A 26786-nucleotide genomic window follows, 5' to 3' on the forward strand; every position below is an offset into this window, starting at 1 on the left:
TATTTTGGTTGTTTCTACCTGTTGGCTGTTACGAATGCTGTTGCTATTGGATTCTTTTTTTAAAAAAATATTTTATTATTATTATTATTATTATTATTATTATTATTATTATTATTTACACAGAGGAAGGGAGAGGGATAGAGAGTTAGAAACATCAACGAGAGAAAAACATCAATCAGTTGCCTCCTGCACACTTCCCATTGGTGATGTGCCCGCAACCAAGGTACATGCCCTTGACCAGAATCAAACTTGGGACCTTTCAGTCCACAGGCCGATGGTCTATCCACTGAGCCAAACCAGTTAGGGCTGATCCTAGATTTTTTAAAGTGTTAAAAAAGTGAAGATAGAAATGACATGTAATCTTGAAGTTGAGTTGACGATTCTGTTAATCACCATTTCTGTGTGCTGGAAGCGGAGTCCTCCTGCCTCCTGTTGTCTCTCCTTATGATTTTGTGATTTCTCTAAAGTACCGACATCTCCGAGGAGGACTGAGGCGGAAAATGGTCGCACAGAGGGTAGGACCAGCTCGTCCTTGGGGACTTTCCCCTGTTCTCAAGGGACAGCACAGTGACCTGGATTTGTTTTTATTTTTGATAAATTTCCAGTGATTCCTGTCATCTGAGAAGGAGGAAACCCTAAAGGCCCCTTCCCATTTGTAGAATGTTCTGGGTTATGCCATGGTTTAGCTCTTAATAGAGCTGCAATCTTTCAGGGATTCATGTGTGTTGAGCAGAAATTATTGAAATAGCTTCTGCTAGAGAATCACACCAAGTTATTCCCACATCGGGAAGGGCAAGAGGTACTAATCAAACCAGTTTACACACATGCATTTGCTTTATCCAGTAATTTACCGCGCGCCCATGGCTGCTCGGGAGGAAAAATCCATTCAAATGAATACCTGATGAGGGCCCAGCCCGGCTGGCACAGAGCGTGTCCACCAGGCATTTCTGAAACTCCCCTTGAAGTCCCAAGGACACTGTTTAGCTTTGAAATGCATTATTAATCTTCCAATTAATACAAAGCTCTCTGTTGTATTTTGGGCGACTTGAATGAGCGCAGGTAAGTCTTACAAACTACGATGCCAATTGTGGGGAAAATACTTGAGACCAGTTTCCGTTCTGGAAGTACGGCTGCCTCCATAATGTCACACGCTTGCCATTGGCTGGCCTTTGGTACCGAATGTGGATGTGTGTTTTCTGGGTCCAGGCTGACTCCTGACCCACACCTCTCACCACAAACACCACAACTGCTTCAGCAAACTCCGCGGTGTCCCTTCTGGGGCCGCCGTTGCCAGAGGCTGGTTAAGAGCACCTTTAAAGATGGCTCACAATGATGCCAAATATGGACACAATTCCCTGAAATTTGCAAACCGTGTACTCCTCGGCATGACTAGGTGCAAAGTGAGGCATTTATGTTCTGCTCAGGGCTGAGGATATGCTTTGTGCATGGAAAACCCGCAGCCCACATTTCCCTGCGGGTAAGCGGTCCTGTGGTGGCGCCCCGTAGCGTCTGTCCTTCTGGAGTAAGTAAGTGGGAGGTCTGAACCAGACCCAGGCTTCCCGTGGCCTCTTGGAGAAAACCAGTCCTGTGGAAGCACACCTGCCTCTGATGAGTGCTGGGGGCGGGGTTTGGGTGAGGAGAGGGTATTACAAGACCCATTTTCTGCACTTTTCATTCATCTTTGATTTCTGAGGTTTCCCACCTTTGCTGCGTTTTTCCTGCCAGATTGCTGTTGCTCGCAAGGAGTCTCTGGTGGGAACCTACGTGGTCATTCATGTGGCTGGTGGAGCTGGGGTGGCTGCCCCTCGGGGCTTAGGCCTCTGCCCCTCGGTCTCCTCTCCTCCATCCCCATTTAGGAAATCTCACCGTCTCAGGCCTAGGCTTCTGTCAACTCCGTTCACACTTCCTGTGCTTTCCGCCTGCACATGACTTCTCAGACTCCAAGGTCCCGTGTTTGTTCCTCCTCCTCTCGTGCATTTATCTCCCTCTGCCTCTCAGGCCTGTGTTCTCTCATCCTCCCTAAATCACACACTCCTGGGCGGGGGAGGGGGCGGGGAGAAGCTGCAGGGGGGAAGCCTTCATCTGTCCATCTCATCACCTCCTGAAACCATGGATCATTTATAGACAGTGTCCACTGGAATTAGTTAAATGGAACCAAAGACATAACTTCATGTCCCACGTACATTTGAAATTCTGTCTTCAGGTGTTCAAGGATTTCAAACTTAAAAGCTTTTAAGACTGAAAAGAAAATCAACTCACGCTCCTGTTGAAATTTGTAAATTCTGGGAAGAAAACACCCAGTGTGCCCTCTGAGGCAGTTTAGTGACGATGAAGTGACGTGTGGCAGGAAGGGCCCGGGGTGCAGGCCCCGGGGGAAGCGGTGACTCCCCACACCCAGCATCCCCTGCTCTAGTCCCGGTCACCGGCGGTTGTGACAGTGATGCAGCCGCCAGCCTCACACTTTCCACAGTTCATTCCATTCTGCAGGTGACTCAGCTGCTGATGGACCTATGGGCTGTGCGTCTTGCTGCAGCAGAGGAGGCTGAATCAGTCTTCTCATAATTCTGAGCTCTTTCTCCCAGGGCTAGAAGGGAACCTTCCTGGCTATCACAAGGCACTAAATGGAGAGCCAAGAATTCTTGGTTTTCTTCTTAGCAGCATCTCTCCGAGCCCCAGGCCAAGCACAGGTGCACCTGCGATGAGCCGCCACCATCCTGAGGTCCCAGCTCTCTGCTCAGCGTAGGGTGCACAGAGCTTGGTCCTAAACACCCCGAAGCAGGGTGGATGCCAGCTCTCCTGTGCGTGGCTCCCCGTGGCCCATCAGCTGACAGCCTGGTGGATACTCAGTGGAGTTGATGCCTTTACCAGAGCTCTCTTTCTTCCTCCTCCTCTTCTTCTTCTTCTCCTTCTCCTCCTCCTCCTCCTCCTCCTCCTCCTCCTCCTCCTCCTCCTCCTCCTCCTTCTTCTTCTTCGTCATCATCTTCTGTGGCCCTTGATGTTCAGGGTCATGTGTAGGTCAAGTGCTTTCAAAAAGTGAATCCACCGTGGAAAACCTCGGAGGCTCAGTCCTCAGTACCACTGAGAGTGCTGCACCAAGTACCACTTGAAGCCAGGGCGCCCTCTGCTGGGAGCAGATTCTCTTTGGCTTCGGAGAGGGCCCCTCCAGAGGGCTTGTTACAAAGGGGTTGATGGAGTTCCAGCCAGTGGGCACCCCGGTTGGTCCAGGACTGTGCCTGCCTGGAATCAGCACCCAGTGCACAGGTGACGATGCACTTTGCGGGGTTGCCAAGGGGACGTGGGTAAGCCACACACACGTGGGGAGGGGTTCGCCCTGCGTGCAGGCACCGGGGCCGTGGCCTCGCTCTGCGGTTCACCAGCTGCATGCACTTGCGCAGAAAGGGAATAATGATGACTCCGAGCTTGTGGCATTGTTGAGAGGGTTCAGTGAGGTAACACGTGGAAGCATTCAGTAGATGGTGTAATGAAACATTAGCCATTCATCACATAACAAGCTGGATACACTCGAAACATGCCTGTTCGAAATGCTAGAACGTCCAGGATGGCGAGTTATGAGCTGAGCTCTAATCCCAAGTCCTGACACTGTAGGTCAGATATAACAGCCATTTCAATCCCATCACCCTCAGCAGGTGGGAGTTATTATTTATGTTAGAGTCACAGAGAAAACTCCGATGTGATGTTGACTGCTTGGGCACATCGCACCCATTGCTAATCCTTTGCTGGAGGCGCCAGGACGGGCGTTGATCCTGGGGAGACGGGAACAGCAGAGGAGCTGTGATGGAACCAGCCACACACATGGGCGGAGCACAGCCAGGCTGTCCGTGGGAGGCTCATGGACTTGGAAGAAAGTTCTGGAAGTATTTGCACAAAACACGATAGATATGATCAAGTTTTAGAAATACTGAAGTGAATGTGTGTGGAAAGAAGTAAAAGCACAGACATTTCTGAAACATTTCCAGCTGCTTTAAACATTTTTTTTAAGTTAAAATTTTCATCCATAATTCTTGGGCTTATACAAAGCCACACACACACACACACACACACACACATACACACACAACCACACACATGCCTTTTCTTCCCCATTCTGCTGGGACAACTCTCAGTTGCAATCCTAGTGTTGTATGTTTCCCTGTGCTTAACTCAATGGTTGGCACAGAACACACTCAACACCAGTGGCCAAACCAAACACAGATACAAGAGAAAAAATAAGAAGTAGGCAATGATGGAAATGCAATATAAAAATGCATGTACATACTGAGCTAGTGGGCATGATACAATAGGAAATTATAACATCTTGGCCAAAAAACAAATATTATAATCTTTTGTGTTTTCTAGATTATATGTTTTAAAATAATAATGGGCTAAGATCTGCCAATTTTGAAGCAATGAGATTCACTAAGATATCGTCTTACAGCCAGAGTGTGGGTGCTGGCTAGGGAGGAGTAAGAATCAGGGATTTCTGGGTTGGTGGCTGCCCACCTGCACAGAACCCACACAGAAGCCGAGCGCCCCGTCCCCGGTGACATCAGCCTCTGTCTGGAAGTTTGGAGCCGCTGCCGGCTCTGCCTGCTGGACACACATGTGCCGAGCTTGTTCCAGCGGCGTTGAATGTCTGAGCTACTGTGGCAAATCACCAAGCGTGGGCCTGACAACGCGGCAAAGGATACTTTTGTTTTCTTTTCCGTTTGGCACATGAGAAAGCCTTCTCATCTTTCCTGCTTAAATATACACAAAGGGCTCAGTATACTGAGAGTGTTAACTCCAATGGAAGGACGAGGAGAATTTTAAAGGCGTCTAATCTGACAACTGATGCCGTCGTTAATTCCTAAATGAATAACAGAGTAGGTCCACATTTTCCCGGAAACCACAGCTTTGTGCACTGTGACATAATCCAAGATTACGTATCATTTCATTTTATCTCAAAACGCATACGCACGAAAGCCAAAGGTTTCTGCCCTTGGCACTGGCCCCTCCTCTAGCATGTCCAAACTCGCAATTTGACTCAATAGGTAGTAAAAACAAAACAAAACAAAAACAAAAAACAAAAAACACCCAAAAAAACATGCAAAAGAGAGAACTGGTTCTAATTTTTAAGGAATTTTCAAGAGATTTGGGCTATGAAGACGTCAGAGGGCGGCCAGGCTGGGGAAGGACGGTTCCTGCCTGGTCAGCAGACCACGTTGTCTTCCGGCTGTGGGTTCTCATTTTTTTAAAGAGTGAAGGAAAATCCACTTGTCTGAATATTAGTTCTTAAAATGCTAACTAGAATGCTAATTAGTAGCCATTAAATGGTGGTTTTTATGATGTGGCCCTCCCCCCCCCCCCCCCCCCCCCCCCCCGCCCCCCCAACCCCAAAGGAACTTTCAGGTGGCAATGACCTCTGGTCACATGGGACCCTGACTGGTGGGCCCTTGTGAGAACGGGAGTTACAGATGTTTTGAGGTGAGACCTCTCCCCACACTCTCCTTCCGGGGCAGGCAGAAGCCCCCTGGCAGACAGAGCTGGCAGGTCTCAGGTGGGTCCCTTTCTCCCCTAGGAAGTCACAGAAGATCTGGCCCATGTATCGGCCCATTGTCTGAACGCAGGTTGCAGCAGTGAACTTAAAACTTGCTGTCCTGGCCAGGTTGCAGCGTGGTCCCAAGCACCAAAAGGTCGAGGCTTCGATTGCGTAGGAGGCAACCCATCGATGTTTTTCTCTGATATCGATGTGTTTCCCCCCCCCCCCTCTCTGTTTCTCTCTATAAAAATCAATAAAAGCATATCCTTGAATAAGGATTTAAAAAAACAAAAAACAAACTTGCCAAGGCCAGAAGTGGTGCCAGCCTCTGTTCATTCAAGGACTTTTGTGTGTGTGTGTGTGTGTGTGTGGGGGGGGGCGGTGTCCTTTTTTTGTTCCGTAGAACATCTGGGCTCTTTGCTTCCGTCTGCCTCTCTCTCCTGCCTCTATCCCACCCGGCATTGAATGAACTGTTGCAATGCAAATGAGACAGGAAATAAAATAACTCAACTTTGCCACATCTTCACCGCTCCTCCGGATCCCTGTCGGGTAGTGGCAACAAGTCAGATACAGCACAATGAGGCCTCAGCAGTGAGAACCTGCAAACAGTGCCGTTGTTCTCTGATGGTGAAGGCGTGGAGACCCCTCTGGGGGACAAGGGAGAGCCGGCTGTGGAGCTGTAGACACTGCCGGGGATCATGGACGAGGTATTAACCTGTTTGCCCCACAACTCTTTCATCCACAATGGGGGCCATGGTACCGAACTCCTCGGGTCCTTTTTAGCTCACAAAAGGCTCCCAGCACAGTGGCTGCTCAGTGTGGTAGGTGACCCTGCACAGCCACATGGGCTCAGACGGCCACTTCCTCTAGGACGGACTTTGTGTGGCCTATGAAGTCACCTAAAGGGTCTTCCAGGACCCGGAGAGCCGAGTATGTAAGAAAGGGTCACGAGACAAGGTCGAATGGAAGTGATAAGACCCATAGGAAGCCAAAATGTGGAAGTATGCAGAAAGGAGACATACACGTCACGCCATATTGACATTCGTTGCCTCTGGACGTTGGGATTTGGGGGGATCTTAAAAAGAAAGATGATTCATCTGTCCTCAGTGTTTTGAAATAATTGTGTTATTTTCAACCACAAAAGCAGAGATCCTTCCCCAAACCTCAAAAATAAAACGAGGAAGGAAAATTTGTATGTGTCACTTATTCAGGTGTATTGACACCATCATGTGAATGTAAGAGTTGAATGCATGTGATGAATTAAAAAACACGTGGCCATTTTGTCCTGGAGGCGATGCTGTTAAAAAAAATAATTGGGGAATTGAACTTGGCGAAAATTAAAGGGAGGCCCAGGGCAGGTGAAGGCTGCTGTCCGCTCCCAGGAGGAAGCTCAGAGGAAGATGCCGACCGCAGGGATGCTGAAGCCCGGATCGCTTTTCACGGTGTCCCCGTGGGTCCTGACGAGGCGCAGAGGGGCAGGTGGGATGGTAGGTGGGTTTGAGGATTCGGTGCTGATCCAGAGCGGCGGGGCAGGGGCCTGTGGAGAATTTCATCCTGGGGCTTGCATGCAGCCCAAGCGTTACATATTAACTAGTCCTGTGACCACATGAGAATTTAATTATTTTTTATTTGGTATCATTTTAGCCAGAGGACTTTTCTCTGTATCAATAAACATTACATTCATTTTCCATTGTCCCGGTTAGTTCTAAGATACCGTGGGTCAAATTCAAGTCTCATTAATCCCACTGGAAAAATCCCAAAATAAGCAAAACCCAGAAAACATCCCCTGAAGTCTAATCAGGAAGTGATGTCAGTCCCTGAAGTTTGGCTTCCAAAACGCGTGTGTGTGTTTGTGCTTCTGTGTGTTCACAGGCGCAAGTCCGTCTGGCGTGGACCGAGCCCCGGATCATGCGGCCCCACGACAGTCCTGGATCTTTCTCTGATGCGGAGTCAGCCGTCTGCTGACCTGTGTCAACACCGGAGCTTTGGAGGAAAAGGAAGGGCCCTACCTACGCGAGCTGATGGAGGTGCTGGCGCTCGGCACAGCCAGGATCCTGCGTGTGGAGAGTATGTGACCCGTGATCCCCGGGGGTCCCAGAGGAGACCCAGTCCTGCGGTCCAGCTCGCAGACGCTGACCGGACCGGAGCTGAGGGTCCGCTGCTCTGCATCTGGGTGACGCGGAGATAATTGCAGGACTCCCGGTCGTGATAAACGGTTTTCCCCCAGCGCCCCGGCCCTTTGAAGTCGCAGACAGTTTTGTGATAATTGATAATCTAATCTCGGCCCAGCTTGCATGGTTCTGGTTGCTCTCACCCCTCTCCCAGCTGCTCTGGGAGGAAGGAGCTGTTACAGTGTGTGGACGGTCCCAGCGGAGAGGCAGGCGAGGCTGCTCACACAGGTTTGCTGAAAGGTGAAACCGTGGAGAGACCCAGGGAGGACCAGTGGCCAGTTGCCTGTGGGAGGAGAGGGGGAGGGGGCAGGAGGGACTTTTTATTCCTACTACCTGGAGGCTAGACATGGCAATTACCACTGCCCTGCCATAAAGAAGTTGTTAATTACAGGTTTATGCCCTTGCAGCCCACAGTAGGAAGGGAGGGACTGAAGGTTACAAAGTGGCCCTTAAAAAGTTAGAGGTGACTTCTTTTCTCCTTTCTAGTGGGGCAACTTAATTAATAGTCAGGTTTTGGCCTGATGAAGAAACGGACTCTCAAAGAGACATCTTATTAGAATAATTAAATTTGTCTTTACCCTCCAATTTGCTTTTCTTAACCGTCCATTCTGTTTTTATTTTCCTTAATTATCTTTTGAAATCTTTCAGATGTGGGACCAAGAAAACATTAGCTATTAAATGTATCCCCCCAGCCCGGCGAGGACATTGTACATTCACAGAGACCAAATGCGAGCTGTCACTTATTAACCAAGTTCCCCTTCAGGCCCAGGAACCCCACAGGGTGCTGAGCATTCCTGGGCTGCCTGGTACAGCCCCTGCCCCGGCCCTGCATTGCAGCCCCATTCTGGGAGAGATCAGGCAAACTTGCCCTGGCTCTCAGGGGTGCAGAGCTGCGGGGAACAGAGCTGAGGGATGCAGTGCTGAGGAGGTCAGAAGTTTGGGGGTTCACACATTGCCAAGCTGAGAACAAGGCACTGAGATCAACCAGCCAGAAGAATGCATCAGAGGAGGTCTTCACAAGTCGGAAATCCTCACCTTGCCTGCTGGGGCCAAGCACACATGTACACACAGAGCAATAATAACACACACACACACTGACATGCACACACACATGAACACACACGGCATGGATAAAAGCACACAAAACACATGTATTCACACACACAGGTAGCTCCTATTGATAAGTATACACACATGCTTAATGCTTAACCATGCATGTACATTCATGCATGAATGCATACAGGCACCCATGTATACACACAGGCATGCATTACACATATACATATGCACACAGACATGCTATACCCATTCACTGCACATCTGCAGATTCAATTTACTACATATCAAGGACTACTTTTTCATGGAGTGAACAGTGTGCATTGTTCTATGCCTTTTATATAAGGAACCTGAGCATCCTCGGATTTTGGTACCCACAAGGGGTCCTGGAACCATTTCCAGGGGACAACTGTATATACACACACACACACACACACAATACACGTAAACACAGACGTGCATGCACTCAAACACATGCATACAAACACAAACACACGTGGACACAAGGCACACACACATAAAACACACATACACAGATGCATACACACATGCGCACAATCCATGAAAACACATACCTTTAAATACACAGCACACACAGGAATGCACATAAGACATGTTCACATGCACAAATGTATGCACACACAAGGTATGCATGCACACACACAGTAACACATGCACATGCATGCAGAGCCTTCCCAGTAGGGAAGTAACAAGAGCTCTTGCTGACATTGCTCCTCCTTGCTTTGTAGATGAGTCACCTCTGTCCATCAGAGCAGATAAACTTGGTGCACCATTCAGATCACTGCTCCGTGGTGGCACCTGCTTCTAGGACACTCCTGTGAGGAGGAGCATGGCTGCTCCTGCGTCACAGAGGAGGACGCACTCAGCGACACTAGGAGGCCCTCTGGGTCTTGGGTTGGGCTGGAACCAGGTTTATTTCTTCATGGACTTTTATATGTCCTCACACACTAACCTGCCCTGATTAGAAATGTGAAGTTGAATGTTAGCAGCCACTTCTGACTGCCCATGGCAGCTGAGAGGCAGTGCGGGCCGGGGCTGGCGTGGGGGGAGGGGGCGCTCAGTGACTGGGACTGCTCAAATCCACACCGACTCAGGAGGCTCCTGTGCCGAGGAGGGTTACTGAGGCCAGAGCAGCTCATCTTTATCCTCCTCAGAAATGAAAACACACAAAGCTTTCCCTTTTGTAATGGAACTAGACAATTATGCCTCCAACACTAACCCCGGCCATTAAGGAGGCCGCGTTCACGGGCTCAGATCGGTGGGAACAGAAGGCAGGAGCAGGGAGGCAGCTCCCAGCTGTTGCCGGGGAGGCGGGGGCGCGACCACATCTGGGGTGGCATCTTTGAAGAGGCAGTTAATCTGGGGCCCAGCTAAGCCTTTTGGCTTTTCTTCGCTGCCTCTCAAGCTGACACTGCTCCTGGGCGGCCACCGTTACTCTATGTCCACAGGGGGTGGGGGGATGAAGGGACAATCATGGACGGTGACACCAGCATGCGCCGTGGACAAAAATAAAGGGCAGCACCAATGCGCCCACATTTCCTGATCCACTCGCAGAAGACGTGCTTTACCCGCTTGGAGGGGCCGGCGCCCTCCTCGGAGACCACCGTGGGGGCTGCTCTGTGCTTGTCTGGGAGGAAAATCCGTTAGCACGTGACGGATGCAACAGGTACCCCCTGTCCTTTCTGATCCTGTTGCCCTGGGCGCCTGACCTCGGTAGTGTCTGGTTGACAAAATGTGAGTGTGACAGGAGGGAGAGCTCAGGGAGAAGAACGAAGGAGGTGCTGGGGGAATGGATGCTCCTGTCTGCCACATCGGGGCCACCCTCCCTGGAGGACACGGCCATACTTGCCTGTTCCATTATCACAGTGAGGGGCTCCTGGTAAGAGGCAGTGAGGTGGAGGACATGGCGGTGGGTCAGGGTCAAAGTCAACATCTCTGAGATGTAAAGAGCAGCTGAGGCTCTGCCTTCAGGTCTGTGGTGCAACCTCCGCTGCTCACATCCTTGTTCCTAGACGCCCAGGATGTGTGGGGAGGCGATGCAGGCCTTCCAGATGGGGCGACCTCTCTGGAGACACTCAGACCACCTGGCAGCCTCATCTGCAGGGTCCCTTCGCCCTGTGGCTGAGGGCAGTGGGTGCTCGTGTCCCCTCAGAATGCCTCCTGAGCTCCCACTGTCCCTCGTGCAGTCTCACTGGAGAGGGCCCATCATCCACCCACGGTTAGCCAGTTGATTGAGGACATGCTTCTGTGGAAATAGAGGAACTTTCTGGCTGGAGACGGCCATGTGCACCTGTGAAACCATGAGCTGCTCCTTTGCAACTTGGGGTCATTTTACCCCCAGGGCGGGGCCGGGCACCGAGTAAGTGACCGTGTGTTTGCACACACTCACCACTGCATACGCTGCAGGAGATTGAATTTGCAGGGGGGCGGGGATGAGGTGCGGAGGGGGGAGGCAGGGGATGTTGGTGGCCCTGAAGGCCTCCTCGGGGCAATAAAGGAAAGGCTTTCAGAAGTTTATGCATTGAGTTCGGCTCCAATGCCCAGGCCCCCTTTGGCGAACAACCTCAGGGCAATAAGCATCCCCCGATGGAAGACGGAATAGTTAGGAGCTGGCCAACTCAGGGTTTCAGGTGTTTTCCCACCGCCAGGGCTTCCACGTGACGCGGTCTTGAAGGAACCATTAGCGTCAGCACTTCCTTACCCATGGGTGCTGCTGGCCGAGCTCACCTACCAGGGAAAGGCACTTTGGAAAAGTTACTGAGGCTAATCCCCCACTTCTTGAGCACAAATGGCTTTCTTTCTGAAAGTAGACATTTTCAAGCCATTAATTCCTAATGCAGACGTACCTCCGCACTAATCTGAGAGTGGGAGGATTGGCTGTGGGGAGGATTGGCGTCTATGCAGGAGGGTGCAGGGGTGGTGGCCAACCTGGTCCCTGGCTGAGCCTCCTTGTGTGGGAATACTGCCCACTGAAAGCACAGGCCCACTTCCCTCCCTTCAGCCAAATGTTGACCAAGGGTCCTGGGGTGGCTTTCTGCCAGACCCTTTGAACAAGACAGGCCCCAGGGTCACCATGGCATGTCTCCCATCCCAGCCTCCATGCACAGTCCCTCTGTCTCTGTCTGTGAGTCTGATACTAGTTAGAAGCCATGCTGGATACATGAGCTCTGCTTTCAAATCCAAATGTCGTCCATACAGCACACAGCTAAGATATGATCCAGGAGAGACCAAGGCACACACAGAGGCATGAACTCACACCCAAATGGTGCACTCACATACAGATACCGAACTCACCCTCAAACATGTGAACTCACACACAGATGTGACCTTGCACACAATGACCTCACATGCATGACCTCACACACAATGACTTCACACACATGACCACACACACACACACACACACACACACTCTCCCTGGAGCTGGAGGGGAAGCAGTGACTCCTGGAGTCTGGAGGCTGCTCTGTGAGGCCAGGAGAGCCAGGGAAGACACCAAGGGCAGGGCCCCAGTTACTGCAGGATGGGCACCCCACCTCAGCCCCTCCCTGGCTACCGCTCACTCCTGTGCTGCCCCTCCCCCATCCCCCTTCTTCCTGAACCAGACCCACCTGAGACTCCTTGAATCCAAGTCAGAGCCCATTCTGCCCAGATAAGGGGTTTGCTTATTTTGGGGTGTAGCAGGATAACTGAAATACATGGTAAGACATTTCAAATTAAATATTATACATTAATTTATAAGTGACATTCCTTCGTTCATGCAAATATAGAAGGGGAATATTATGGAGGTTTTGGTTCTGTGGTAGATAATCCTCTCCGTTGGGGGACAGCAAAAGCAGCTGCTGCTGGTTTTGTATGTTCTGCAAACTAGGAATGGCTTCTAAAAAGCAAGAAAAGAATAAAATTTCTTGACATACAAAAACCATGTACAGTTTAAATTGCAGTGTCTGTAAATAAAGTTTTATTGGCACACAGCCACACGTTCAGTTATGGGTTGTCTGCCCTGCTTTTGGTTGCAATGGCAGAGCTGAGTTGCTGCGACTGATGTGCCTGAGCCACAAAACCTGAGCTACTTACGATCTGGCCCTCACGGGAAAAGCGGTCTGTTTAGGTATCTGTGTAAGTTGCAAGGACAGGGACTTCCCTTCTGCGGCACTTTTGGACATGCTCGAAGGCTTCCATGTGATGAACTGGACCACGCACAAGGCAAAACATCTCACCTACCCACTGGAATGTCTGCAGTGCAGTTGGAGAAATTATCATCCCTCAGGGAACTCCCAGGACCTTCACCCCTGACCTTGCCTGCGTAGGAACACAGGGCGTGCACCGCCTTTGTGAGGCCTGGCGTGTGGACGGACAGTTCGCCGAGGTGAAAGGAGGCACCTGCCTGCCGTCCTGAGTGTGACTATAAACGTGGTCCTCAGGAAATCTCCCCCATGGCTACGAAAGGGCATCTCAGACGCGCTCAGCTGGTTCTCAGAGGTTCAGAGAATTGCTTTAGACGAGTGTAATAAAGATGAAGTAATGGAAGCCCTTGTTTATGGATTTTATGAATGTAATGTCTAATCCCCGCCCGGGGAGGGAACGTGCCCATTTTAGAGCTGAAGAAGCTGAGGCTTGCAGACATCGCTTGGGGCCTCATCTGAGGGGTGTGGCAGCTGAGGGCTGCTGGGTTCCTGATTCTCAACACCCACTGAATCGGCTTCTTTGCTTGTCTCAGAGGATCTGCCGCTCCTGACAGCTCTTTATTCGTGGTCTTCGTGATGGAGCAGGGTTTTCTGTAGGAGGCTGACACATATTTGGGGATTCTGATATTACCCCGATGTCATCCAATATTGGAGCTCCTGCTAACCCACTGCAGGAGATCACCTACAAGGACAAAGCTTCCCTGAGAGCTGACCTCTGACACAGGTGCCGGGACAGGAGGCTGCTGCCCAGGGAAGCCCCGAGGAGGCTTTGGGGCATGGCAGAGGGCGTCGGAGGCAGGAGCTCAGCCTCCCTCAGAAAGAGGGAGGAGTCAGGTTACTGTCTCTCAGAATGTACTGCTGGCCCCCTGAGCAGACTTTTCAGGTGATGAGGATGGAGCCGGCCGGACTCAGGGCTGATTTGGAACCTGGAGCTGGGCCCTCGGGGTTCATCCTTCTCTGTGATTAACCAGTGGGGGCTGTCGGAAGGTTCGCTAGCTTCTGTGCCCAGTGGAAGGTTCCGGGGGAAGACTGCTTCTTGCTCACATTTTGAGGCCCTTTTTGTATTTCTCCTTGACCGTCTTCCACTCTGGGCTTACCTGTCGGCTGTGTGGCCCCGGGCAGGTCTCTGAATGCTCTGACAGTGGTTTTCTCAGCTGGAAGGTGAGGCTAAGGGACTGGCCACCTGCACTTTCTCAGTTTTGAGGTAAGATGACGGGTGCGCACCTCACCCCAATTCTGTAGCTGCATTTTCTTTCTGTCATTCTTCACAGGGCCAGCACATTCCTCTTCCTTAGTCTCCGTCTGTCCACACTGGGGCCAGCCATCACCTTGGCCTCATGTTCCCTCGTTTTTGCACAGCGTCTGAGATTTGTGTCTCCTGCCATTGTGGTTCCACCCAGGACCGTCTCCACCTGTGATGTGGATGTCGTCCTGCATGGCCCACCAGGCCCCCACGTCCACTGTTCTCCAAGCTCTGGCACCTACACGTGGACACTGAACCTCGTTATCCAGAAGGTTCCATCGACGGCAGAGATGACTTGGCCAGGCAGCTGTCATCAGCTCAGCTGCTGTGACAGAACAAGGGGACATAGGTGGCAGCCAGCAGGTGTCACTGTCCTGGGGCTGAAATTCTCGCTGTCTTCAGAAATAAACAGAAACTGAAACACGATTGCTCTGGTGGTAGCTGGGCCTGGGGATGGGGGCTGAGAAATGTTCCAGGGCATTGCTCGGTGGGCATGTGGGGCCTGTGGTCAGTTCGGTGGACGCAGCTACACAATTAGTTCTCAGGGTGTTTGCTCTTCTGTGCAGCTTCATTTCTATAACACGAACTCGGTCAGGGACTAAGTGAGTGACCAGCCTGTGCTGGGGTTCAGAGAGGCCCCAGCCCTTTACAGCCTGTGAGCACAGTCTTACACACACAGACACACACACACACACACACACACACACTCATACACACACTCAACTCACACACACATTCACACACTCACATGCACACTCACACACACACACACACACACACACACACTCCCTCTGACTCTCTCTTGCTCTCTCGCACACACACACACACACACACACACGAAGACAGAGTCACACAGTTCAGAGCAGTTGGGTGGATCATGAAGGCAGGTGGTGAACCAAGGGCCAGGAGCCACAAGGGGTGTCTGTGAAGAGCACAAGGGTGAGATGAGACTCTCACGTTGGCCTTGGGGTCCTGGCTCCACTTACACCCTAGGGGCTCATGGTGATCATTCTGCCCCGAGGCCGGCTTCTCATTTGTAGGCAGGATGATAGGCGCTTCCCTGACCCTCCTTCCCAGCACACATGCTACCTCCCGCTTCTCCAGTGCATCACACAACCGGAAATTACTTTATTGGGCGTCCGTCCACCTTGGGCTCTGTGAGGCTGCAGCTTCCTGTCCTTATCACTCTGACCCCCCTAAGAACCTAGAACATGCTGGGATGCGAGAAAGGCTGACTGGTGAATAGCCACGTCATGAGTCTTTACCAGAATCAAGTGGGATGAGGTGTGTGGAGTCTGACACACAGCAAATACTCAACAAACATGAACAACTGCTGTTGTTGCCTGTGAATGGGTTATAGACTCACACTGTAGCTGTGGGTCTAATGAAACCGACAACATATAAACAGGAGGCACTTGCTGAGTCCCAGGATCCTGGTCCCTGGTGGGTGAGCGGGGACCCGGCTACCTGAGTGAGTCACAGGAGTCATTGTCCCCTGACTCGGTGTGAGGCAGGCATCCTGGTCCTGATGGCTGCTATGGGGTTCTTCCTGGTGGAGCATGAGTCAGTGGATGGGCCTGGGCCTGGGATGCCAGAGGGGAGCAAAGACTGGCGCATCCCCCGGGGCCTGCCTCACCTTGGGGGAGGGGGGAGACTGGCAGCACCGGATGCCCCTGACTTTCCAGAGAGCCGTGGCCTTGGGGTGGGGGTGGGGGGGACAAATTGGCTTTCGGAAAACCACACACGGTGGCCTGCCGCTCTCCCAAATTGCTTCTTGGGCAGATTCGGTGTGTGGGTGGCCTGTCCTTGTCGGCTCTGATAGGCAACATCACAGGACTAGTGGCCTTTATCCACACAATGATTTTATTCACTCACTTGCTTGACTTGGTTAAAAAAAAAAATCTGACATCGGATAGCTGAGCAGCCTCTCACCCACATGGGAGCAGCTGTCCTCCTCTGCACTCCCCCTGCCCGCCCCCCCCTCCCCCCCCGAATGGCCCACAACGTCATGCATGCCCACTGAGCAGGGCGTTTGCAGGATTCAGTGGGGACTGTCTCTGAAAATCAGAGGAGCTGTTTTGCAAGGCGGTGAGTGAAAAGACGTATTTTCAGAAGCCGTTGCATTCTCAGACATGAGCTCCTGGTTTTACAAAATGTAATGTTCAGGTGGAGCGACCCCATTCCTTTTCTTCTCCTGCTTGTTGAAAAATCATTTTCTTCTTGGCCTGCAAACAAAGCTTGTAAAACATCCACTCTTTCTCATTGATTTTTCAGGAGAAAAGAATTAGCCAGAGCAGGTACCTTGTTAGAAACAGATTATGCATAAAAGGAGAGTAGAGCACTTTGGGATGAAAAGCCGTGGTCACCGCGATGCTGCAGGCTGGCCTCCGGGACAAGTGGCTCTTAGGTCATTTCAAACCCAGGCCCGGCCTTGGGGCCCTCAGGGGATTAAGGAATAAAACAACACCCATTGTCCTGGCCCTAACTCGGGTTAATTGAGACTTGTGCTCCTCTGCGTTCTGAAACGTCGTGCAGGGTGGAATTGAGTGCGCTGCTGCGGCTTTGCACTGTGCAAATGAGAATGAAAACTGCAGGTGGTAGCTCTGCTCTAGAGAGAGCGGGAGAAAGAGAGAGAGAGAGAGAGAGAGAGAGAGAGAGAGAGAGAGAGAGAGAGAGAGAGAGAGAGAGAGAAAGAGAAGGTCTGGGAGGTCCTGAAGTTCAACAGGTGAAGAAGTCAACATACATTCCTCAAAACCTAGCATTTCACAGCACTTCCAATGCCCACGAGGAATGAACACAAACTTGTGGGAGAAGGGCCTCAGCAGCATGATACAAAATAGACCAAGAGAAGAAACAACATAGACGAGTGAATGAGTGAATAAATGAAACCTGTGCATTCACACCATGGACTATTGTTTGGCCATAGAGAGGCATGGCATCCTTCCCAGCTCAGAGCTGGGTGCTGGGCCAGGGGCCACGCAGGGCCTGGCGGTGACGGAACAGCCATCGCATATATGGGAGGAACTCCTTCCAGCTCGCTCTAGACTCTCTCTGAGGCTCATCTGACCTCTTCGGTTCCGTGTTTGCTGGTTCCAGAGCATGTGTGCCAAGGTGATGTCTGTGATTCCTGCAGAGATGTCCCCTTCAAGCCTCCCCGGGTTTCTCCCTCTGGGCCTTCCAACTTCTTTGTGTGTAATGAACGGTCACGTGAGAGCAGAAACCTGCAGGAGGGCAAGTGGGAGGCAAATCGTGGTCTCTCTGGTGAGTGGACAGAGCTTGGGCTTTGAGGAGGGTCCGTGCTGCCAGGAGGAACCATGCCTGGCTTCCCCGGCACAAGTTGAGACAAGCCGGCGCACATGAGGTCCAGGGTAAGTAGGACCAGGGCCCCTTTCTGTGCACTTTAACCAGGCCTCATCTCAATGACACCATGGCCCTCGTGGAGAATAGTTGCGCAGTGATTAAAAATAACCACTACAAGAATGATAAAAAAAAAAAACCACCTGAGCAGCGAGAAAGTCACATGCTTGCTGGAATCTATTCAAAATCACAGTAGATTAGTCTGCATTTTAAAAGTCAGGTAAATCTATGCCCACGAAGCAGATTTCGCCCCTAGTGCCTGTGGCCACTGCTTTTTCCTGGCAATGTTCTCCACTGTGGGCTCAGGGCTCAGTCACATACGGAGCCTGGGCTGTTGTCGTCCTTGGAAACAAACAGTTCAGGCTGACCCCGAGCTTCGTGAGGAAGGAGATGGTCAATGGCCAGTGCTTCGCTGTAGTAATAAAATGTCTAGACAGCCATTAACACTCATTTCCCTGAAGAATGTAACTGTCATCAGGAATCTTTACTGCTTTACAAGGAGACAATCTCAGTCTGTTTTATCATGAATCGGTTTCTCAACCCAATCAGGAAGCCACCCTCCATGCTCCCACTCCAATCCCAGGCACCTGGGGTCCCTCAGGACACCCCTGTGCCCCAGCCCCGGGGGCCTGGTGGCGTGGGGTTTGGGAACACTGTGTGCTGGAAGAAGACAGTGTGTTTTCTGTACCCATTCCCTCTTCCTTTAGCTGCTCAGCCTTTTGTACTGGAGCTTGAAGCAAAGGCATGAATGCTTGGCAGGTGGTCTTGTCTGGATTGACCGAGCCATCCGCTCCTCTTGCACCTGTGGCTGCTTTGAAGCAGGTGTCACGGTGGAGCAGGCCACAGAGACTGTGCCTGGCTTCCCTCACGGGAGCAGTACCTCCCCTGCTCTCACCATCTCTCCTACCCCCACCAGAAACCTCAACTGTCACCCTCCAACCCACACCCTCACCCTGAGGAGATGGCAAAGCACCTGCTGGGGAGTAGACTCTGCTTTCCCCCCATCCCCCCACCTGTCCTGTAAGAGAGCCTAACATGAGTATCTCTCAGTGACCCAGAAACCCGGAGGGTTTTACTCAAGTCAGAGGGTGAGAGAGAGATGCCTTTGAAAACACAAAGGCAAGAACATTGGTTTTGCCTCTTTCTGGTTACACACATATCCATGGCCCTGGCACAGGTGTGGGCAGGTAGCAGAGCACAGGGAAGGCTGCCCACACGCACAGAGGAGCTGGGAGAACGCAAAGGAGTTCTTTGTAGCTTTATGGCAACCTCAACAGCACCAGAAAATAGCTTCCTGCTTCTGTAGGTAATGTACTGTACACATTTCCCCATTTTAAATATTCTCTGACCTCAGTGGATTTTGTGGTTATAGAGTGCAGAGATGGCCTCCCACCCCTAGGGGCACTCCTAAACTCCTCCTTTTAAAACAGATGGCTGCCCCTCGGAGCCGGACTGGGGTCCAGTGAACACCCACGGCGACAGGCTCCCCAATGACCCTGCGGCTGCTCTTCCTGGCACCGCCCAGAGCAGAGGCCCACCTGAGTGCTGTCCATCCAGGAGCAACTGGGCATGGACTCACCCACAGATTAGCACATTTCCCTACAAGGTCACCGTCCCTTTCTCACGCTCCAAATATGCTCATGTGATTGCAGCAAGCATAAGAGCAATTTAGGGATGACATTATCTGGTCAAATGTGATTTTCAAAACTTAAATAATAAATTCTTTAACATGGGATATTATACATGCACTGCACATTTTCTTATAAACCAACCAAGTGACTGAGCATTCGAATATCTGATTTAGATATGACATTGCCCTGGTTTTATTGAAGACTAGCCCTGGATACAGCTTCTATCTGTCCCCGTCTTTAAGGTGAAAATGGCGGCAGTCACTTCCTTTAGCTTTGATGCTCATGTCGGCCTGTGGGTTCGGCCCCACGCCAGCGACGCATCCTGGCTCATTCCTTCATGACACAGTGGTATCTTTAACATTGGCCCATGGGGGAGGACTCTGTGAATCCCTGTGGAAGGCAGAGGCGCTATCACTCATCAGAGCTCCGTGTTGCAGTTCCTGTGCTTAGGAACCCGAGAGAAAGAGCGTTTCAGAAAAGGGAGATGAGGGTGAGAAAGTGACTTAGAGCCAACACCCTGCATCTGGTGTTTAGTTTCCGAGCTTGTATTTCTGGGTTGTGGCCAACACGGGTCTTGGGTGGATGAGTTGCAGAGATGTTTGATGTGGAGTGAAGTGAGCACTTGGACAAAACTATGTAAACAGCTTGCCAGCCACCGGGCGTGACCTCAGTAGACCTGGGGACGTCTTGGTGGCTCCATCGAGCACTTTCCCGGTTCTCCTCCATGTCCGGCTGTCTCAGTCTTCTGCACCCGTGCCTGCTGCAAAGTCTCCCGCGGAATTTACATAAGTGTCCATGATCCCAGCCTCTGCCTCTCACCACTGGCCCCTGCCCACTTTCCACCGTATATCCATCACCCATCTGTGGCACCCGTGGGATCCGTCGTCTGCGAGACGTGCCGCAGATTGTAAATAAATGCCACAGCGCCAAGGGGCAGACAAGATGGAGCCTGTCAGTGCTGGAAGTCGGCGGCAACTTTGTAATTACGGTGGAGTGGCGCGAGGTGAATTCCTTCCACCCATAGATTTAATTGTCATCAGCTGCTGGGGACGGGGTGCAGGACCATCGGAGGGGAGGCGCGCAGCACGCCCGTGCCCGCTGATGAGCTCATCCGAGTCTCCAGCAGGATGGCGGCGGCGCCCGCTTCTGCAGGGAGGGGTGTTTCAAAATTGCAAACACGAGAATCCTTGTCCACCGTCAGATGACACAAAAAGGACATCAGAGCCGAGTGGGAACCTATCGTTCCTTAAAGTTAGCCATAATAGAAGTCTAAGAGGAGGCTGCCTCTGTCCAAAGGTGCAATCTGTAGGTCAGCCACCTCTACACTCGTCCCCAGGTATAAAATCTCACAGGTGGTGGTGGTGGAGACAGCTGATTCCACTCTCCCACACAAACCACGTTTCTGTGCTTTTTTTTTTTTGCTTTTTTTTTTTTAATAACCAATATTAAGCTTGTATAGGGTCCCTTCCTGGGCTCATTTGTGGTCAAGTGGACACAGCTCAGCTAATTGCTCTTTCACTGGATGGAAATTCGTTGTTGCCTAATCTCAGACTCCAGTGATGACGATAATAGCGACACTAATGACTAAGGGAACCAGGATTATAGGTAAGAAACGGTTATAATCAGAAAGCTAATAATTATCTTGCAGCCACAATTGGATGTTTGAATTTTACATTTCTTGCATTTTTAAATTCTTGATGACAATGGCATTATTAATGAGAAGCGGGCTTCTGGAAATAAACCAGGATGCTTTTTGAGCAAAGAAGACACGGAAGCTGAGCATGTGGGGGGACACCCAGCTCCCCATCCAACTTTGGGGAGCAACTGGACGGAAGTGCCACTTTCCCCAGGAGGGCGGGCATCCTTTGTGCCTGAAAAGGACACGGACTCAGCACAGGGCTCAGATGGATCAGGCCTGGCCCTCGGGGCCCTGGACTGCAGTTCAGCCCTCAGCTCTCTGTCTTCACGCCGCTCACTTGCGGCTGTGCATTAAGAAGGCAGCAACTCTCCTGCACTGAACATGGATTTGTCAGCCCAGCCCATTCAGCAGTGGACGCTTGTAGGGCAGCCGAACAGGACAGTGATGGGGAGGTTCCTGTGACTCAACAGGTGATTTCTAAGGGTCAGTGCCTCCAGGGGGTTGTCTCTTGAGAGAATTAAAAAGACTGCTCATGCAGGTTGCTCAGTTGGTAGAGCATCTTTTCATACACTGAAAAATCTTGGGTTCGATTCCTGCTTGGGGGCCATGTGGGAGGTAACCGATCAATGTTTCTCTCATTCTCAAATCAATAAGCATGTTCTCGGGTGAGGGTAAAAAAAAAAAAAAAAGACCTCTTGGTTCACACACCCTTCAAAACCACTGACCTGCACATGTAGCCACAGAGAAAGCCACACAGCCCCACAGGAGCTCATCCATCAAGGGAGAAATGGCTGTTACCAGCGAGGCAGACACAGGTGCCCCTCTAAGCAGGGTGCCCCTGTAACCCTGACAACCCCTGGAGATTCGGGCCCCTCCCTCGAAGCAGGTTTCCCAATGGGCATTCTTCTGTTCCATGTTCAGGAGTTTCAGACAAACAGGGCAGCTCAGATGTGAACTTAGTGAACCACTTTGGCTTTGCCACGAGACATGTGACCCTGGGAAGCCACTTAACCTGCGTGCCTCAGTTTCCTCTGTGTCAAATGAGGGGGGGTGTCGGGGGAGGGAGACACACTCCTAGGGTCATTGCGAGGACCCAGGGAGCAGTGCCCTTGGCTGTTGTTACTATTCGGAAGGTGTGTCACTGCAGTTACAACCTTGTAAGTCACGTATGAGGCCTGGGAAATCATTTTGTCTGGCCTTGCCCAGGCCTCAGGGGTGAGTTAATTGAATGTTTGACCAAACCTAGCAGGCTAATTTTTAAGCTGATAACTATATGGCCCTCAATGATGTTATAAATATCCAAACGGCCGTTGGCAGAAGAAAGGTTCCCCACCTCTGTTAAAGGGGACAGAGGAGTCAAGGACGTGCACTGAGTGGCTTCCGTCCCCTGGTCCGCACACACATGCAGCTCCCACTCTTAAACTCCTTGGAAAAACCTTCCACAAAAACTCAGTATTGCACCCTGGACCCAAATCCTCCCTGGAGAGATGGGAGCCTGCCCGCGACCTGGGAACCTGGGCCCCGTGGTCCCGACACCCCTGCTCCTGAGTGAGGACGCATTTGGGAGAAACTTGCCCGAGATCTTTCTCAACATTAGAGGAAAACTGATCGCCATTTTGATTTTCATTCAGTAGATCAAGTTCTAGTTTTTCTCCCAGGTAGTTTTATTTCCAAGCAGCATAGAACTAGTGTGCAGAGTTGATTCGAAAGCGCCATTTATTTCTGAGCAGATTTCCCCTGTTGCCCCTCAGTGCCGAGTCTGGGAGGGTCTCACAGGCCTGGACCCTCCTGGGCTGTTGGGTTTGGGGAACCTTCTAGAATCTAGATGAATGGGCTTTGGGTCCTTCCTGAAACCCTGGCTCTTCAGTCAGAACAGAAACATCTGAAGCACCAGGCAGCTCACACCGTCAGCTGTATGTTAACGCTCAAGGCCAGAAAACGAATACAACTTTGAAGAGCACAAATTCATGTGATTTTCTACTGAGACATAGTGCACCTCCGGCTGTTCCAAAGCATTGTTGGGGAAAAGACACGTGTGAGACAGAACTTTTCTGTCCGGCGCATGGGACTGAGCTCGCATTGAACATGACCTCCCCTCACTCTGTGGTGATTGGTGGGGCTGCCTCTCCAAGAGATCCCAGCCAAGTCACATGTCAGGTGGAAATATCCATAGATGGGTGGCCATGCCAGTCTGCTGGGTGACGCTGGCCAAGGTTTTTAACCTCTTTGAGCTGCAGTTTGTTTATTTACTTATTAATTTATTTTAAAAAATACTTTTAGTGATTTCAGAGAGGAAGGGAGGGGAGGAGAGAGAAACATTAATGATGAGAGAAAATCATTGATCAGCTGCCTCCTGCACACCCCACATCAGAGGCTGAGCCTGTAACCTGGGCATGTGCCCTGACCAGGAATTGAGCTGCATCCTCCTGATTCATAGGTTGATGCTCAACCACTGAGCCACGCTGGCTAGGCACAGTCTCTTTATTTTTAAAACATCACAAATAACATATAATGATTGGGAGGATTAGGGACCACCCTGAAAGGTTCTTGGTGCAATGTGAACCATAGCATTATTGTTATTGCTATTATTATTACCGGCACTGAGAAATAATGCTATTTGTGGCCTGAATAAAGCTATCCTCCCCCACCCCCCTTATTTCCCTCCTGAGCATGCGTTTTCCCCAAGTCCTCAGAAGCAGCCAGAGAGAAGCCGAACCAATATTGGTTAACGTTTGCATGTCTGCTGTTCCATGGGGACTCTGCCCCGTGGAGTCTTCTGGGAGCTAGTGATGTGGTCCCGTCTCTCAGCAACTTCATGTGTCTGCTGAGGTAACATCGAGATTATTTACATCCTGTGCTTAATGAGGATGCTCATCAAACCCACTTGGGCAACTCGATATGAGAAGAGGAACAGCAATCTTTGTGAGAATCATCGTCTGCAGGAAGATTAAGTCAAGATCGTGGAATGCTTGGGCAGGAGGCACACGGCAGCCTCCGCAGGAGAGGGGCACTTGGGGAGAAATAGGAGGGACCTGGCGTCCCTGCAGCCCGTAACTCTCCCGCTGGGCCGGCCGGGCCACCCAGGAGCCGCGCGCCCACTGCGGAAACAGCTGCCCTGAAAGGGAAGTGGCCGCTGCTGATATTTATTAAATCTGGGAGCGGCCCCATCCATCACGGCGAGGGGCTTTAAGTGTTTGCTGGGCAGGGGGAGCCCCATGCCTGCTCTTTGAAGTGTCTTTACTGAAGGTAAACATCTGAAGGACATAAATCGCTGGGTCTTCTCTCCAGTGAGTAACCTCATTGGGGGCCGGGCCGGGCCGGAGCTTGTCTGAAAAGAAAAAGCCATAAAGGAAGGTTTAGGACAGCAATTTGCACATTTACTGCTCTTTCAGATGTTAACTAGATTTTTAAAAATGGAATTCTTAGTCTTTGGAGGTCCTTGGGCAGGGCTGGGTGCAGTGAGGACCTGTCATGGGAAAGACGGGCCGTGTCTGGTAATAAGGTGCCTTGGACCAGTTCGGCAATGGAGGGGTGGGAGTGAGCAGGTCCTCAGGGAAGGAAAGCTCCTCGAGACCACGTTTTGGAAATGGTTTCATGCAGTAATAACAATGAACTAAGACATAAATGTAGCCTTGCATTGCTGCTGTCTGGATCTCCTCCCTCACCTTCACTAAGATTGTGCACAAAACATCTTTTTATACAAGTGCCACCTCTCAGGATGATTTTGAATATCGGATTCACCTCTGGCAGATAAATGTGTGTGCATGTGCACGTGTGTCTTTTGTATGTGTTCACACGTGAGAGTGTGAATATGTGTGCCTGTGTGTTGTGAGAGCACACACATGTGCATGTACTAATACATATGTGAATGTGCATGTGTACATACATGTGTGTCATTGCAGGTGTATAATGAGTGTACACATGCTAGTGCATATGCATGTGCATGCATGTGTGTGGTGTGCAACTGTGTGCGTGTACACACACACACATAGTATGTGTGTGGATGTGGACATGCATGCATGTGCATACGTGTGGTATGTGTATAGCTGATGGGTTGGGTTAATTTAGCAGCATATTACCTGGATTTGTTGATTATTTATTAACAAAAATGATTTTTATCACAGAAGAATCTAAATAGAATTTAAATTCTATTTAAAGAGAATTTCAGGCTGACCAGTGTTGAATATAAAGAGTCTTAAAAATCACACCGCAGCCTTCAGGAGGGGAGCTGAGTCTCAGGCCCTGGCAGGTTTGAGACATCAATGTCCTGGCAGCGAGTCTGACTCAGAATGGTGTGTGGCTGTCTCTCCAAGTGGCACCACCAACACCTTAGGCTCCCGTGTGCACAGCGGTGCCAGACCCTCAGAGGAAGTTGGCGCGGGCGTGACAGTGATCTCTATTGTGATTACTGGCCTGCTGAGGTGCTGGAGGGAGTCTGCTTTTCCATAATGACCATTTGCTCGTGCCCACACTCTCATGTTGGAAAACACGGGAATGGCAGAAGATATTCGGAGCTAAGTAAGATAAACCGCCCCACAGCCTGGCATGATGACGTCCCTGTTCTCTGAACAGCCATCCACGGGAGTCTGCAGACTTGAGAAACAGTCAAACGCAGCAGGTTTTTTCCAAGTTCAAGTCTTCATTGCCCCCGATAGTGGGGCGATGGCGCTCTGGAAAGAGGGGGATCACTTCCCGTCCTTGCTTGAGGAGAGACAGAGCCTTGTTTACAAGGTTAAAAACAAGCCTTGACCAGCACCGTTTCATCGTTGCTCAGTCAGCTTTGTCCTCCCTGGAGACGAGACACCGTAATTTCTGCCGCATGAAACCAAAGGATCAAGTGTGTGGTCACATGAAGCAGAGTCTATCCATCCATCAAGTGACTCTGGGGACTCGGAGAGCAGAGTGTATGCCAGTTTGCAAAAACAAATTCAGTTGCCAATTACAGGATTACAAACACCTGAAAATCCTGGCGCAAGGGAGGTAGCTGAGGAGCACTCACCTAGGTATTTTAGTGAATTTAAGGGCTTCAATAAAATGTGAGCAAAGGATTCCTTTGAGCTTCCTTAAAATCTCATTGCACATAGGGTGAGAAATTAGAAGTGAACTGCAGCTTCTGTGTGTGCACGTGTGCCTGTGTGTGCATGTGTGTGTGCACAGCTTGGACAGCTGGTGGTCCCTCCTTTCTGTTACTTACATCCTGTTAGGAAGGAGGACAGAGGTCCGGGCTGGACATACAGTCCCTCTTCACTGGGGACTGTGCTTCCTCATTCTCCACAGTAGATCTCTATATAGTAAAGATTACACGTGTGTTTATACACAAATGCATCTGCTTTTCATATCTATGTGAAATACATACTATAGTTAATGTCATTATTCAGAGAGGTCCTGCTCTACGAGGTCACCGTGAACCCCTCGTTACAAACACCAAACCCAGGCTCCAGGGGAGACACAGGGGAGGTGCCAGGATCCTCTGTTCACATGTTCATGATTCCATCAACCTCGAAGCACCTGTGTTTCGGTTCAAAGTCGCCCGATCTGATCTGATGTGTAGCGTGGGTTTGTTCACACTGAACTCAAGGCCAGCAGCTCTGACTCCGCCTGCACCAAGCTCACCCGCCCAGGACACAGGCAGCACCCAGCACTCAGTTTGGGCCATTGAAACGGCAAAGCCAGCGACAAAATACACACAAATTAAAAAAAAAAAAGTGGCACTAAATAGACCTTAACAAGCACAGGTGTTTACAGAACAAGAGCTGGGACAAGAGGCTGGAGCCCGTTGGGTGACTTATACTGCACGGTCTGAGGGTGACCACACGTACCGTATTGATTTCTAGGTGACAAATTCCAGTGAATGGGAAACTTTGCAAGTACAAAATCCTTGAATAATGAGAATTGACTATATTGGATCACATTTAGAAATGTCCTGGAGAGGAGAGGAGGCCAAATATTTGTTTTGTGGGGGGAAA

Source organism: Pipistrellus kuhlii, unplaced genomic scaffold (genome assembly GCF_014108245.1).
Source record: "Pipistrellus kuhlii isolate mPipKuh1 unplaced genomic scaffold, mPipKuh1.p scaffold_m20_p_6, whole genome shotgun sequence".
NCBI lineage: Eukaryota > Metazoa > Chordata > Mammalia > Chiroptera > Vespertilionidae > Pipistrellus > Pipistrellus kuhlii.